Genomic DNA, 14,558 nt, shown 5'->3' with positions numbered 1-14,558 from the left:
CACATTCTCTCTCTCTCTCTCTCTGTGTGTGTGTGTGTGTGTGTGTGTGTGTGTGTATGTCTCTCTCTTTCTCTCTCCTCTCCTCTCTCTCTCTCTTCTCATCAAAAATGGCAGAGGTGGGGGCCAGGGTGTCCTGAGAGTAGTTAACTACCCTCACCATATTGTATCATTAGGGGCACTGTAGAGGATCTAAAAATAAATAATTTAATGTAGCTTTTCTCTTCCTCTTTTTCCTGGTCTCTGAATTGAGGAGAAGATGACTAGAAATGTCATCCTCTACACTCTACATGCCAATATTTAGCTGGTAGGGAAACCTGGAGCCAAGGGGTCTATTGAGTCCCTTTTAAGTGATAGTATAAAATTCTAATAGGTAATAGTAGCCAACCTGCAAGGTGGCCCACAGTCATCTCTGCCTCCTGGTATGCATCCCTTCATACAGTTCCCTCCCATATCATACTAGGGTTGGTCTCTGTGACCAATAACCCAATAACACATGACAGGAGTGATGACATGTCACTTCCAAGATTAAATTCTATATCTGCTGTGACTGTGACTTCCATGTGGGTCTTGCTCTTTCTCTCTCTCAGGTCATTCACTGTGGTGAAGCTAGCTCTGTGTCTGTAAGCAGCCCTATGAGCATGCCTGCATGGTGAAAAACTGAAGTTAATTACCAACATCCACGTGAGTGGACTTGGCTCTTTGAGCTCATCAAAGCATTGGGATGACTGTAGCCCGAGTAAACATCTTGACTGTAATTTCACAAGAGATTGTCAACCAGAACTATCCATCTAAAATGTTCTGATTCCTGATCTCAGAAGCTGGGTAAGATCATCAATATTTATTGTTATAAGCTGTTAAGTTTTGGAATAACTTGTTTTGCAGCAATAGTCAACTAATGCAGCCTTGTGGTTAATGTAAGGAATTGAAATCAGACTGGGGTTGACATTGCCACATTTCAGCTGTGTGAATTCTGTGGGTTCCTTATTTCTCTGAATTCTGAATTTATCATTTAAAAACAGCAACCTCATCTCATAATACCTACCTCATACAGATATGATTCAATGGGGAAAATACATGTAAACACACTTGGCACTGTGATTGCCACATAGTTCAGTGCTCATCAACTCAACAGTAATTTAAAGAAACTCTCAAAATAAATATAAATATTTCAAACCCCTCTTTTATCACCATTTGGAGTACAGCTAGTTCTAATGTAAAGCAGTGGAGAAAACATATTTACTAGTAAGAATTCAATGAGCAGTACAGATGAGATGGGTAGGAAGTAGGTGAAAATGTTGGTTGTCTGGTAGTCTAGAAGGGAGCTCAAAGCTTGATTCATTTGCATATTAATGTAAATTCCCACAGAGAGATTTTTAGCTATCCAGTAGGACCTGAACACTGTTTGCACAAAGGCCCAAACCCTGATGAGATGTCCTGCTTGTATAGATTTGAATCTTTTCTCCTTTATTTATGGTTTAGCCTCAGGAAAATCCCCATTAAACATGAAGACATAGTTTCTCATTACACAAATGGAGACACGGAAATGCAGAGAATTTAGCCTCTTGCATCAGGTTCCCAGATAGACGTGCATAGGATTAGAACCCTGGTCTTGTGCTCTGCCTCCGAGTCTCCTACGTCATCTGTGAGTTGCAAGGAGCCATCCCAGAGCAGCTGAGACACATTCAATCCCTTATGCTTGCTTTGCTAAAAGGAGAGTGACTATGAAGCCAAGCATAGCAACTTATGTCTAACACATGTTAAGTACGACTCAGGCCAAATGTATTGCCTGGGAATTCTGCTCAGTGCTCTGATTCTCACTCTCTACATGTCAAAAGTAGTTTCTGCAGAGCATTAGCAGTGACAAACCCTTTAAATCTAATTGCTCCTCAGGTGGTCTGGATGTGGTCTGAGGCTACCGTTAGGCTCATTTCATCATACTGGGGTCACCACTGACCTTTTAATGCTTCGATGCTATTGGAGATACTGTGATTTTGGTGCTGGGATGCTGCTGACCTCTTCACAGTTCTGTGATGCTGAGGTTGCTGCTGAATGTGTCAAGGTTTGGTTCTACAGGGCCAGGAATGTTACTGATTTTCTCATGGTCAGAGGCAGCTTGCTGAAAAAAAAAAGCTTTCCTGTGCAGATATTAATGGGAAGGATTTGCCAGCTCCATACTCACCTTGCACATGAAGGCTCTCTCATGATTACAGCCCAAATTGAAACTCAAGAGTCTGCAATGGTTGCTGGCTTTGTAGAATAATTCTCCCAAGCTGCTGGTTTTACACAAACTTTTTGGGCTATTTTCCCAGGTTTCTCAAACTGGAGCTCCAGATACAAGAATTTGTTAGATACACATAGTTTACAACAGCATGCTCAGAATGAGGACCAGCTAAAGTCACTTTTCTCTGTGCTGGTTTGGGGCATGCTCTGCTTGTTTCAAAGGCCATAGCCATGGAATGCTAGAGAGTGTGGTAAGATTGGCTAGTCACCAGGGTAGTGCTTACCAAAGTGTCTCAGACATGTTTATGTTATTCCTTTATGATCTGCATGCTCACCACTTTAAGTCTTTCCCCCTCCCAACTTTATTGAGGTGTGATTGGCAAGCACTGTATGTATGTAAGATGTACAACATGATGTTTTGATATGTGAATACATTGTACAATGATTCCTCCAATCAAGTTAACCTGTCCATCACCTCACACACTTTAGTGAGAACACTTAAGATCTATTCTTTTAGAAAATTCTAGTATATAATACATTATTATTAACTAGTCACCATGCTGTATATTGTATCTCCAGAACATACTCATTTAACAATTCTGACACATAGTCCCCAATTTCCCCACCTCCTGCCCCTGGTAACCACTGTTATACTCTCTATTTCTAATGATCAACTTCTGTAGATTCCACACATAAGTAAGATCATGGGGTATTTGTCTTTCTGTGTCTGCCTTATTTCACCTAGCATAATGTTCTCCAGGTTCATCCATGTTGTCACAAATGGCAGAATTCGCCTTCTTTTTAAGCTCAAATAATATTTCCTGTAATGCATACACACATATACATACACATACATTTTATCTATCCTTGCACCTATTGACAGACACTAAGGATGTTTCCATATCTTGCCCATTGTGAATAATGCTGCAATGAATATGGAGTGCAAATATCTTTTGGACATGCTGCCTTTATTTCTTTTAAGTGCCTACTCAGCAGAGGGATTACTGAATCATATGGTGGTTCTATTTTTAATTTTTTAGGAACCTCTATACTATTCTATATAAGGCTTGTACTAATTTACATTTCCTCCAACAGTGTACAGCGATTCTCTTTTATCCACATCCTCACCAACACTTGTTATTTTTTGCCTTTTTGATAACAGCTATCCTAACAAGTGTGAGATAATATCTTGTTGTGGTTTTCATTTGCATTTCCCTGATGGTTAGTGATGGCAAGCACCACTTCATGTACCTATTGGTCATTTGTATGCATTCTTTGGAAAAACATCTGTTCAGATCCTTTCCTGATTTTTTAATTGGGTTATTTGATTGACTGGTTGGTTTTTCTGTTGAGTTGTGTGAGTTCCTTACAGATCTTGAATATCAGCCCCCTATCAGATATACAGTTTCCCAATATTTTTTCCCATTCAGTTGGTTGCCTTTTCATTTACTGATTGTTTTATTTCCTGCAGAAGAACTTTTCTGGTTTGATCTGGTGCCACTTATTTATCTTTCCTTTTGTTGCCTGTACTTTTGGTGTCAATATTCATTACCAAAACTAATGTCAAGGACCATTCCCCTTATGTTCTCTTTTAAGATTTTTACAGTTTCAGGTCTTATGTTTTAGTATTTAATCTATTTTGAGTTTATCATCTCTCTTTCCAAATGTTGCTTACTTAATGAGACCTTTCCTGGACCACTCTCTGTGAAAGTGCAGCTCTTCCTCCAATACTTCCTCTGCCCTTCCTTGCTGATCTGTTACTCTTCGGACTTATCACCTTCTAACAAACTAAATAGTTTATTTTGTTTACACTAAAATGTGTGGCAAAATATTTCATTTGTTTATTTACTCTGGGTTCTCAGAACCTAGAGCAGTGTCTGAGAACTCAAATATACTAAGTAAATAGTGATTACATTAATTAATATTGACAAAATTAAGAGAAGGAACACATACTTTGCTTTGCAATCTTTTAACATCACTAGTATATCTTCTTAATATCCATGCCTTCTTAATATTCCCTATGCCTTGCCCCATTTTGATCCTCACCTCAGATTGGCATAGTCAGCACTATTATTACTCTCACTTTGATAGAAGTCAGGCTTGGAGTGGTGACATAATTTTGCTAAATTCACACAGCTAAGAAGTGACATAGCTCTGGTGTGAACAGGCATCTGACTGCAATGAGCTGTGACTCTTGAGTGTTTTCTTCTTACTGATGTCATTAGTGACTTAGAGGTGATCCACAGAAGAATTCTGGAAATCAAAGTCTTAGATGCTTTGATGCCCAAACCTTAGTCGTTTTCCCCTTTCTTTTGAAGAACAATACATTAATCAAGTACTAACCATTTTACTAGAAAGAAAGATCAGGAGCACATAGAGAACAAAATCTTCTTTGCTTTTCTTATTAAGCAATTTCACATCTTGGAAAACATCCAGGTGGAAGCATTGGGTAACTTCAGGCTACTTGGTGGCTTGTGGGGATCCCTCCTACAGTACCCCAGCTGGCTTTGTTTCCCTCTCAGCACAATAATGTGGGGTGTAGTGAGCCAGGCTACCACTGGATGGGGCTCCACATGTCCAGGCCTGTTGCTCCAGAGAACCAGAGATCCATTCAGGGACCTCGGGAAAATGTTTGTTAATAACAGCAGGGAAAGTTCATTGACTCAGACAGATATGGGTTCTGATCTCAGTCTTGTTGCTTGTCATCATGGGACCTTTGTCAAGTTAATTAATGTTTCTAAGTCTTGGTTCCTTAAATAAAAAATAGGGTCAATTCTGGTGCCAGACTGCCTGACCTAAAACTCTGGCTCCTCTACTAGCCAGTTGTGCAACTATAGGCCATACTGTTAATGCTTTGTGCCTTGCTGTCCTCATCATACACAGGTATAATTTATTATGGCGATGTGAGAATTAAACTAGTTAACATGTGTAAAGTACTTGGAAGAGTGAGTAGGTGTTACCATTATTATATTATCTGACTCCATTGTTTATTATTAGCACCAAATGAGATACATATGTTGTCTTATGTTTTGGCCTCCTCCCGAAGTAGGCCCTGTGATAAAGATTTGAATGCAAGTGGTTTGTCTGGGAGAAGGTCTCAGGAAGCACTGATAGGGGGCTCAAGAAGGAAGAGAGAAAAGAGGAGGCAGGTCACAAAGTATGCTAATGGTCAGGGTCCTATTGCGGACATTAGAGACTCTATTCTGCCGGGGACCCCTGGGAAATAGGGAATCTGTGCCTGAGAGCTACCTCTCCCAAGCGGTGAGGAACGTGCTTATTCACCTAGTCATTGCCATCCATCACTGATTGAGAGTTGCCTTAGCAATATTCATTCCACCTCAGTTCTGAGTTCAGTTTGCAGACAGAGTATGTGCTTGAGGCCAGAAAGGCTATGTGGTGAGCAGCTTCAATATGCACAGATGAGTGCTGAGGGGAGGTGGGGGACTACAGTCCTGCTACAGGACAAGTGTCAGATAGAGAACCTGGCTTACAAAGGGTTTTCAATAAATGTCTGTAACATTCAATCTACTCTTTTTTAAAAAATCTCCTGTGTCCAGGTTCTATTCTTTATGTCTTTTCTGGCTATACAAGGTGATTCCTCCAAAAGGGGTGAGTCAGAGATTTGAGGGCAAGTGGTTTATTTGGGAGATGACACCAGAAGGCAACAATTGGTAAGGGGGAAGTGAGGCAGGGAAGAAGAGGCAGCCAGTAGAAGGTATGTTATAGATCAGAGTTCTGCTGTGGGTGACTGAGGCTCAATCCCTCAGGGGGACCCTGGGACAGTGCAGGGCATACCTCAGAATCAATCATCTGTGCAAAGGAGCAAGGATGCTGTAGGATGTTTGTCCACCAAGTCCCTGTCAGTCACCGGATGACGGCTGCTTTGAAGCATTATCTCTCCAGTGTGAGGAAGAAACTTTGCTAATCTCTCTCCTTGCCATCATGTTTCAGTGCGTGCTTAACCCAAATTGAGAGCTGTTAAAGCCCTGGTCTACCCAGATTAGGAATTAGAAGTTAGTGATTTTTGCCCAGCTCCTAAGTACATATTCTCTTGTATCAGAAAGCAATGTAATCAAGTTCTGGAAAAGCACAGTACATCTGAGCTATTACTGCTCCACCTTTGGCCTCCTCTTCCCTGTTAAGACACCACAACACTAGGCCTGTCCTTCCTGATCTGCCAAAGGCGACATGTTTGCCAGACCCTGCCTGACTATGCAGACACCTATGTCATCCCGACAGAGCCTCCAGCAGACTCTCAGGATGAAAACCCTGTTCATCTCAGTACAAATATCCTCTGCCATGTGTTGTTCACAAGCCACATCCACAGGGCAAGCACATCCCAGAGAACTGAAATTCTAGTTGCTGATGCCAAATGCATTTTCAGGAATGCTTTAAAGTTGAACCACATTGAATCAAACTCAGGGCTCACATTTCTGGTGAGCTCACCCCATCCTGGTTGGGTTATGTTAACTTTGTAGTAGTGTAAACACATGGAACCAAGATGAAACAGAGACGGCTCTGCCAGCAGCAGGCTGCTTTAGAGGTGGGGGCGCACTCACTGGGAAAAGGTTAGTTGCCTGTGGGATCAGTCCAATGCCATCACCTTCTGGGAACTCGTTATCACAGAATAGCCCTAATGCAATTGGCTTGGGAAGAGGTATGTATGACATCACCTTTGCATGTACTCTTCCTTCTAAAAACATGTAAAATATGTTTTAAATTAATTCCTATTCTCAGCTATTCTTTTTCTACGTCTGCACCCTTTGCTCAAGCCACTCTAGTTTACAGGCTATTCACAGAGTCATCAGCACATTCACACCACAGAATTTTGGCCCGTACCATTCTTCCAAATGGAATGCCTTGTCCCCAGGCAATGCTGCACATCCTGCCCGTGGTCCCAACTCAGTTGAGTTTCTAATCTTTTTCACTTCTGATGAAATCAGTTGATCTTTCATTCATGGTCTCATTGCAGTCAGCACAAACTTATGTACTAGCGCTTTAATTATTACGTTTGATATATGCACTTGCTTTTCCTAGGTGAATCATGGACTACCTGAGTGCAAAGACTGTACCATTCTCATCTTTATATGCCACAGAACACAGCACACTCTAGGCACACAATAAATATGTGTTGAATTGAGGACAATTCACACAATGAAACTGAAAGAATATTAATTATCTTAAAAATAACCAGAGAGCACACAAGAAACTTCTGGGGGCACCTCAGACCTATAAGAGACATGGCAAGAACCACAGGGCATAGGTCATACATGACATTCTTAAAATATTCAGAAGTCTTTTTGGAAAGATAAATTTAGACAGATGGAAAAATACCAAGTAACTCTTTGCAGCATATGATTAGTGCCAAAAACAACATAAATAATATTTATTTAAAAGCCAAGGATGCAAAGGAGAGAAAAAGAGAGAGTATTTACAGACGTGACCAAGGATAATCACTGTTGTAAGGTGGAGCCTGAGTTGAGCCATGACGAACAAGTGGAGACTTAGGTAGGTGGAGAAGAAGCTGAGAAGGAGGAGAAAACACATCCACTCACAAAATCTCTACTGTCACAGAGAAAAACCTAAATTCCGCAGTCTGTCATTCAGGGCCTTTCCTATCCAACTGTATAGCTGTACCTACCTATAGTCATGTGTCCATTGAACCAGAACTTCTCAGCACTTAATATGCAAAGGCATGGTTTTATGCACTACAGATACAATGTTGAGCCAGAACAGTTACTGAGCTTGTGTCTTGGTGGAATTGATAGGTGATAAATAAATAATATGTCATCTATGGTGATGCTATAGAGAGTGACAAGGGTGGTCTATTTTGAATAGGATTGTTAAGAAAGTTTTCTCTGAAGAAGAGATACTTGTGCTGAAACTTGAATGGTGAGAATAAGTTAGTCATCCAAAGAAAAGGGGAAGAACTTCAGGTAGAGGAGCAGGAAGAGTCAAAGTCTGAAGATGGTAACAGACCTGTCTTCTTCAAGGGTCATAAGAAAACCATCATGACTGAGATAAGGGGTGTGGTTAATGCAGGTGTATTATAGCAAAATCAAGACAGCACAAAGCTCTGCAGGCCAGAGAAAGGGATTTGGATAGGAAAGCTCTGCAGTACTCCATGTGAGTAAAGGCCATGTCCTGGGTTAGAGCCACAATAGTGGGGATGAAGATGAATGAATGGATTCAGAGTTCACTTCAAAGTAGAATGAACCAGACCTGCTGAACCCTCACCTTGACCCAGTTCATCAGTAACCCATGTTTCATTCCAGCTCCTTTCATCCTGCATACCACACTCCAGCCACAATAGACATAGTTGTCATTTTTTAAACTCTCCTTCTTCCACCCACATACAAACCACATCATGTTTCTAAGATAGAGATTATCATTCATAGATGGTTCTCAGGGCCATCCAATCTTTTTGACCATTGAAATATTATTTTCTCCCCAAAGGCCTCCAAAATCCTCCATTAGAATTTATCTCCTTTCCTATACTCCCTTTTTACTTTATTTATAGCCATCATGACAATCTGCTTTAAGGTGGAAATATTAATACATAATTTTTGTCAGTCTTGGTAGTTAGATTCAACTGAGTGTCTCCCTTGGTACTGCTTTGGATGCAGTAAGCATTCAATATGTGACATATATATATATTGAATTTAAATAAATGAAATAAAAGCTAAAAAGTCTGGTTTTTCAGCTTGAAGAACTTAATTCCAGCTTTCCTAGAATAATGATATCCTGATGGTAACAATGATATGATGATGACAATGTTAATCATAATCATAATAATGATACTGGTTATAACTGTTATTCATTTAACACATATGCTGGACACTGTGTTAAGCTGTTTAAAGGTCTCATCCCCACAACAAACCTGTGACACAAGATTTATTATTATTTCCTTTTTCTCGATGAGGAAGCCGAGGTATAAAGAGGTTAAGTAAATTACCTAAAATCATACAGATAATAGGGCAGGACATGGAGTTAAACTCAGTGCCTTTACTCTCAGAAAACTTGCTCTGAGAAAGATCATCATGATGGCTGTTTAAAATGTCAGGTGTTGGGAGATAAAAATTGAGCCAGAAAACAAAGTAGGAGGCTCTTGCAAGAGCTCTGGCAAGAGATGGTAAGTTTGAATCAGTACAATTCCCACCATGGAGAAGAGAAGATGAACTTTAGACGCATTTATGAGGTGGAATTGACAGTAGTTGATGACTAATTGGATGTAATGAGTGACAGAGAGGTAGATGAAGACCATGTCAAGGTTTCTGTTTAAGGCAGTTGGCTATTTGTTGATGGCATCAACAGACTTTGTGGAGGAAGAAAGACACTGCAGAAAAAAAAAAATAGTTGGACATATCATGATTTGATGTGTTGAGACTGAGATACCTGGGAGGCATCAGTTCTGGCATAACACTTGTAAAACCTTGAATGTGTTGCAATGATATTAATATATTAGGAGATAATTTGAGCATAACAAGAATTTTGCATTTGCTTATGTGTGATTTCATCCACAAAAAAACACTAGGTGAATGCAGAAAACTGCCCACCAGTGAATCAAACTACACAGGAATACCAAAACTTGCACACATGCCTACCTCAAACATCTACCCACTATCCCAGTTTGCAGCATTTGTTTGTTATGAGCCACACCCATCCATATCTGGTTTCACAACTTTCCAACTGATTTTACATAGCCCTCTTTCTACCACTTCAGGGTAACACAGAGTACAATGATTTCAAATCACATTTCTACAAGCAAACTTCAAGCCCTCTTTAAGGTAAAGTGCCATATTTGTGATAGTATTTGTGCATTTATTAACCATTTAATATGTGCAAAATTGTGACATTGCTTTTCTTAGGTTTCTGTCTTTTTCTCTGTGTCATTGTCTTAAGTGTATTCGGCTGCTGTAACAAAATACCATAAATCCGGTGGCTGGCTTATAAACAACAGAAACGTATTTCTCATAGTTCTAGAGGCTGGTAAGTTCAAGATCAAGGCATCAGCAGATTCAGAGTCAGGTGAGGATTCACTGCCTCATAGATAACCATCTTCTTATTTGTAACTCCCATGGTGGAAGGGGCAGGAGACCTCTCTGGGGTCTCTTTTATAATCCCATGTATGAGAGCTCTAGCCTCATGATTCAATCACTTCCCAAAGGCTTCACCTCAGAATACCACCACGTTAGGGGCTAGGATTTCAAGATAAAAATTTGGGGGAAGATACAAACATTCAGTCCACTAGAGTTACTGGCTGACTGTTCTTCTAACACTGATTTTCCACAAGTCCTACTGTTTTTGTTGCATGATTTTGCGTAATGTTGGAATTCATAAGTCACGTTATAGCAGAACTGACTGTGTTTGGTTGAAAATGGAAATATGGATCTCAGAAAAGGGACAAGATATAGATTTTGCAAGATTTAGCAGGTCAACGGTAGTCAAGGACATGGAAATGGATAAGAGATCTCTGAGAGAATTACGGAAAAATAAAAAGACTGAGGGCAAGACTGTGGAGAACACTAGCATTTACATGGACAAAGAGCCAGTAAAAGAAATTTAAAATGAAGTACTGTGAGAGGAAAAAGAACCTTGAGAAACAATGCTGGGAAACCATAAGGGAAGGAAATTTCTAGAAAGAAAATACAGTTGTGAAAAGAAAAGTTTGTGCAAATCGAAACCACAATAAGATACCATCTCACATCAGTTAGAATGGCAATCATTAAAAAGTCAGGAAACAACAGGTGCTGGAGAGGATGTGGAGAAATAGGAACACTTTTACACTGTTGGTGGGACTGTAAACTACTTCAACCATTATGGAAAACAGAGTGGCAATTCCTTATGGATCTAGAACTAGAAATACCATTTGACCCAGCCATCCCATTACTGGGTATATATCCAAAGGATTATAAATCATGCTACTATAAAGGCACATGTACACGTATGTTTATTGCGGCACTATTCACAATAGCAAAGACTTGGAATCAACCCAAATGGCCATCAATGACAGACTGGATTAAGAAAATGTGACACATATATACCATGGAATACTATGCAGCCATAAAAAAGGATGAGTTTGTGTCCTTTGTAGGGACATGGATGCAGCTGGAAACCACCATTCTCAGCAAACTATTGCAAGAACAGAAAACCAAAAACCGCATGTTCTCACTCATAGGTGGGAACTGAACAATGAGATCACTTGGACTCGGGAAGGGGAACATCACACACTGGGTCCTATTGTGGGGTGGGGGGAGAGGGGAGGTATAGCATTAGGAGATACACCTAATGTAAATGACAAGTTAATGGGTGCAACACACCAACATGGCACATGTATACATATGTAACAAACCTGCACATTGTGTACATGTACCCTAGAACATAAAGTATAATAATAAAATAAAATAAAAAAGAAAAGGTCAAATGAAGTATGTTGGTCAAGGAGAGTGAGAGTTAAGAAATAGCCACTGGACTTTGTCACTCAATCATTGGTTCCCCTTTTTAGCCACAACCAGGTGAAGAGAACCTTTACCTAAAAGAGCATAGACATCAGAGCCCTTTAACATTAAATTCAGAGACATAGAGTAGATGAGAAGTGTTTTTTTCAAAAAACAGGGTAAGCAGGATTGGAGGAAAGACGTAAAACGTACCAGACTGAGGCTCAGGAGCTCTGCTCTACTCTTGCATCTGTCACTTACTAGTGGCACGATTGCAAGCATTTCCTCTAGGCAACATTCTCCAGAAATACTTCCTTTAATTATGATGTATCTGTATTAATGGTGTAATTTATAAATCTATCTGGAGCATTTATTGTATTTTTTCCATTTTTATAAATAGTTGTTTATTTAGCATAAATGATGGGGTAACCACTTCTAGGGAAACCAGGTCTTCTGGATCATAAGGCCAAAAGTGAATCATCACCTACTTGGCAGCAATATAATATAATTGTAGGCAAAACACTGCATTGAAAGCATGAAGAATTGATGGTTAAGGAAGTATACACAGAAAACAGGACCCTTGATCAGAGGTTGGCATACTGTGGCTCGCAGGCCAAATCTTGCCTGCTGCTTGTTTTTGTAAATAAAATATTATTGAACACAGCTATATCAATTTATTCATATATTGTCAATAACTGCTTTGAACTACAATGGCAGAATTGAGTGGCTGCAGCAGAGACCCCAAGATTCACAAAGCCTGAGGCATTTACTATCTGGCCCTTTACAGAAAAAGTCTGCTGGTGTTTGCCCTAGATCAAAATGAACATGAAAGACCTAAATGAGGCTGTCCAACCAAGGTTAGATGAGTGAACCAAGTTTACCAATCCAAAGTCATGAACTCTTCATTCCACAGCCAAGGTCAAGATCATAAATTCCATAGCCATAGGTTTGCAGGAGCATGAAGAAACTCTGAGTTATTAGTACTGAATATCCAATAAACAAGCTAAACATGGTAAAATATTTTTAAAATTCAATATTCAATGTTTCAAAAAGCATTAATATATTCATCATAGGAAAAAATAAAACTTTATTGGAATTTCAAAAATTTATTTTATTTTTTATTGCTTTAATTTAAAATGCATATGACAGGTGAGGGCAGAGACAGGCAACTCCAATTTTTCCATGCTTAGGGCCTCTAAGGTCTTAAATCAATGCAAGGTCTTAATTGTGTCTCGAGGACTAGATGTTAGAGGCAGACCAACAAAATGCCATCAGCAGTCATTGTAGCTACTTTTCTTGTTGTATTTCTATTCCCAAACCACCAACTGTCTTTTAAGGTTTTGTCATAGCTCTTCCACTTTCCAATAGGCTACCTCAGTATAAATTCAAACTCTATTGTATTTGTCTGTTTTCATGCTGCTGATATTTAAAAAAAAAAAAAAAAAAAAGAGGTTTAGTGGACTCACGGTTCCACATGGCTGGGCCTCACAGTCATGGTGAAGGTAAAAGTCACGTCTTACATGGCAGCAGACAAGACAGAATTGAGAACCAAGCAAAAGGGATTTCTCCTTATAAAACCATCAGATCTCATCATTCACTATGATGAGAAAAGTATGGGGGAAACTGCCCCCATGATTCAATTATCTCCCACCAGGTCATTCCCACAACACATGTAAATTATGGGAGCTACAACTCAAAATGAGATTTGGGTGGGGACACAGTCAACCCATATCATTCTGCCCCTGGCCCCTCCCAAATCTCATGTCCTCACATTTCAAAACCAATCATGCCTTCCCAACAGTCCCCCAAAGTCTTAAATCATTTCAGGATTAACTCAAAAGTCCACAGTCCAAAGCCTCATCTGAGACAAGTAAAGTCCCTTCCACCTATAAGCCTGTAAAATCAAAAGCAAGTTAGTTACTTCCTAGATACAATGGGAGTACAGACATTGGGTAAATACACCCATTCCAAATGGGAGAAATTGGCCAAAATGAAGAGACTACAGGCCTCATGTAAGCCCAAAATCCAGCAGGACAGTCAAATCTTAAAGCTCCAAAAGGATCTCCTTTGACTCTATATCTCACATCCAGGTTACACTGATGTAAGAGGTGCGTTCCCATGGACTTGGGCAGCTCCAACCCTGTGGCTTTACAGGGTACACCCTCCCTCCCAGCTGCTTTCACGGGCTGGCATTGAATGCCTGTGGCTTTTCCAGACGCACAGTGCAAGCTGTCAATGGATCTACCATTCTGGGGTCTGGAAAATGGTGGCCCTCTTCTCATAGCTCTACTAGGCAGTACCCCAGTGGGGACTTTGCTCTATGTGGGGGCTTCAACCCCACGTTTCCTTTCTGCACTGCCCTAGCAGAGACTCTCCAGGAGGGCCTTGCCCTTGCAGCAAATTTCTGCCTGGACATCTAGGCATTTCCATACGTCATCTGACATCTAGGCAGAGATTCCCAAACCTCAATTCTTGACTTCTATGCACTGGCAGGCTCAATACCACATGGAAGCTGCCAAGGCTTGAGGCTTGCACCCTCTGAAGCCATGACCCGAGCTATACGTTTGGCCCCTTTTAGCCATGGCTAGAACAACTGGGATACAGGGCACCAAGTCCCTAGGCTGCACACAGCAGAGGGGCTCTCGGCCTAGCTCATGGAACCATTTTTTTCCTCCTAGGCCTCCAGGCCTGTGATAAGAGGGGCTGGCATAAAGATCTCTGACATGCCCTGGGGACATTTTCCCTACTGTTTTGGCAATTAACATTTGGCTCATTAATTATGCAAATTTCTGCAGCCAGCTTGAATTTCTTCTCAGAAAATGAGATTTTCTTTTCTATGGTATCATCGGTCTGCAAATTTTCTGAACTTTTATGTCTGTTTCCTTTTTAAAACTGAAAGTC

General features: G+C 40.4%; 1 long non-coding RNA gene across 1 annotated transcript in view; it reads left to right on the top strand.

Annotated features, from left to right (window-relative positions):
• Positions 1 to 778: 778 nt before the first annotated feature.
• Positions 779 to 14,558, top strand: part of LOC105488944 (uncharacterized) — a 31,250-nt gene continuing 17,470 nt past the window's right edge. The window contains exon 1 of the long non-coding RNA XR_011619617.1: positions 779 to 822. This is a non-coding gene — a long non-coding RNA (uncharacterized lncRNA). The remainder of the gene's footprint in view (positions 823 to 14,558) is intronic.

This window comes from Macaca nemestrina, chromosome 2, assembly GCF_043159975.1.
Source record: "Macaca nemestrina isolate mMacNem1 chromosome 2, mMacNem.hap1, whole genome shotgun sequence".
Taxonomy (NCBI): domain Eukaryota; kingdom Metazoa; phylum Chordata; class Mammalia; order Primates; family Cercopithecidae; genus Macaca; species Macaca nemestrina.
Note: the sequence above shows the minus strand (reverse complement) of the source record. Positions and strands in the feature narration are given on the sequence as shown.